Source organism: Octodon degus, unplaced genomic scaffold (assembly GCF_000260255.1).
Source record: "Octodon degus isolate 3935 unplaced genomic scaffold, OctDeg1.0 scaffold00038, whole genome shotgun sequence".
NCBI classification, from domain to species: domain Eukaryota; kingdom Metazoa; phylum Chordata; class Mammalia; order Rodentia; family Octodontidae; genus Octodon; species Octodon degus.
In genome coordinates this window covers 15804782-15807597 of record NW_004524614.1, presented here as the reverse complement: position 1 = coordinate 15807597, position 2816 = coordinate 15804782, and positions in this window count along the sequence as shown.

Below are 2816 nucleotides of genomic sequence, written 5' to 3'. Positions count from 1 at the left end.
AAACCAGAAGCCAAGAAGGCTTCTGCCAGGGGTACTGGTAAAAATGGTAATGTGAAGGCAAAAAGTCCAAGAAGGGGCAGATGCACTGCAGACAAAATCCTGTCCTGGTTAGAGGATTTGGTAGATACTCCCAATCTGCTATGTTTTCCAGAAAGGCTTTGTACAAAAGAAAGTACATAGCTGTTAAATCAAAGGTTGAGAAGAAAAAGAAGGAGAAAGTTCTTGCTATGATCATAAAACTGGTCAGTGGGGACAAGAATGGAGGTACCCAAATGGTTAAGCTTTGAAAAAGCCTAGGTACTACCCTGCTGAAGACATGCCCCAAAAGCTCTTGAGCCATGGCAAGAAACCCTTCAGTCAGCATGTGAGGAAACTTCAAGCTAGCATCACTCCCAGCACCATCTTGATCATCCTCACTGGGCATCACAGAAGCAAGAGAGTGGTCTTCCTGAAGCAGTTGGCCAGTGGCTTGCCACTTGTGACTGAGTCTCTTAGCCTTAATCGTGTTCCTCTACGAAAAACACACCAGAAATTTGTCATTGCCACCTCTACAAAAATTGGTATCAGCAAAGTGAAAATCCCCTCACTGATGAGGGGATTTAAGAAGAAGCTGCGGAACACCTCACTGATGCTTACTTTAAGAAGAAGCTGCGGAAACCCAGACACCAGGAGGGCAAGCTCTGAGAGAGAGAGAGAGAGAGAGAGAGAGAGAGAGAGAGAGAGAGAGAGAGAGAAAGAGAAAGAGAGAGAGAGAGAGAGACCAGATTTCAGAGCAGCAGAAGGTGGATCACAGAACGGTGGACTCACAGATTTTAGCAAAAATCAAAGTTGTTCCTCAGCTGTGGGGTTACCTGCGATCCGTTTTTGTTTGGACAAATGGAATTTATCCTCATAAATTTCTTACTAAGAACCTAATTAAATAACTGATACATTTTTTAAAAAGTATCTTCAACAAGGAACAGTTAAATCTCATAGGCCTGAAACAGTGTTAATAGGTCACTAACAAATCTTTATTCTGCTAGGAATAACATCCTTCCAGCAAATATTCAAACTATATTTCTTTTTTTACTGAGAAGTCAAAAGAAGCCAAAATTAGAGAGGGTGAGGAGATAAATAGAACAGTATCATTGACTATCCACACAACACCTCAGCCTTATCAATCCTCTTTAATGTACTCTTTTCTGGGCAACTTGTTCTAGAGAAAACATGGACATAAAAATTATGGAAATAAGTATTAAAGTGTATGCCTATCAAAATGTGTACCTTCTGCCCACCCAGAAAGCCAGTAAGGAAAATTCGGCTAGTCTCCTATAGAAAGCAGGATTCTGAACCACTTCAGCCATTGCAGTTCCAAATCAACTTTCTATCCCATACTTGTTTTTCTACAAATGTTCAAAATCACTTTAGAAAGAAGGTACTAATTACTTTCTATTTTACCCAATATATAAAGCATAATAAAAACAAACATTTTCATAATGGAAAGAAAACTAACTTTGTCCATGGTTTCTATATTTATTTACAGTAAGTTTAAAAATAAAGATGCCCTTTTAGTTTCTCCCCGCCCCCTTCGGTGGAACTGGGGATTGAACTCAGGCCCTTGTGTTTGCCAGGGAAGCGCTTATTCTACTGAGCTATCTCCTCGCCCCCCGCCCTTTCAGTTTCTTACACTAGGGACGCAATATAAGATTTACATATATGGGTCTAATTTATTTCACTTTATGAGTATGGGCTCTACTTGCAACCATTTACCTATGAAAGCCTTGATTTTATCTTTCTTTATAGCTGAGTAATACTCTATTATATAAAAATACTCCATCTTTTGTATCTACTCCACAGTTGCTGGGCATTTGAGTTGTTTCCAAGTTTTAACTATGACAAACTGCTGCTATAGACATCAGTATGCATATATCACTGTGGCATGATGTTTTCAATTCTCTTAATTATTTTTTCTTTTTCATCAATTTTGCATGCTTATATCTAGTAATCTGAACAACTAATTTGAAGATAACAATATACAATATAAGAACTGTTGATTTCCTATTATCTTATTTTGAAGTTCTGTATCATTTTCAATTTTTTTTTTTTACTTTTTATTATCTTGAAAATAAAAATAGCTGGGCTGGCCAGATAGCTCAGTGGACTAAAGGGATCGGGGTTTGAGCTCTGGCACCACATGCCACGCCAACCCCGTCCCCGGGACATGCTAAAACAGCGACTGAGACTGGGCATGGTGGTGCACTCCTATAATCCCAGCATGGGCTGCAAACAGGTGGATCACTACAAGTCCAAGCTGTGTACTGAGATTCAGTAGACCCTGACCTAAATACGTTTAAAAAGGAAAATAAAAATAAAATATTATCTGCCATGAAAAAATATAAAGGTGCCCTGAAAAGTTAGAAAAACTTAAAAAGAAGTCAGGCATGCTATTAAGACACATTTTGTATTGTCACGAAATAGTCATACTACTGATTTGCAGTGAAAACTCAATGGAATTTAGAACATTCTTGAATTTTTGTGTTCTCTTTTCATCAATATGTAATAGAAGAGACAGATTTGTTCTCATTGAGATTTGGCCCCTCCAGAATTTGTTTAATTTCTTTTTATCTAGTAAATGACAAAAATCTAAACCCCTCCTCCAAGGCCTTTAATTGCCAGCTTTCACTAGAATATAAAATCTTACAAAATAAAATGTGTTATAGTGCATATTCCAGCTGGCCTTGGTGGCCTTGAGAAAATAGAACAGCTGTATGAAATTCCTCATAAACAGCTTCTTTTTGGTGGAGAAGAGGCTGCAGATGATAATGAACAGTGTGGGA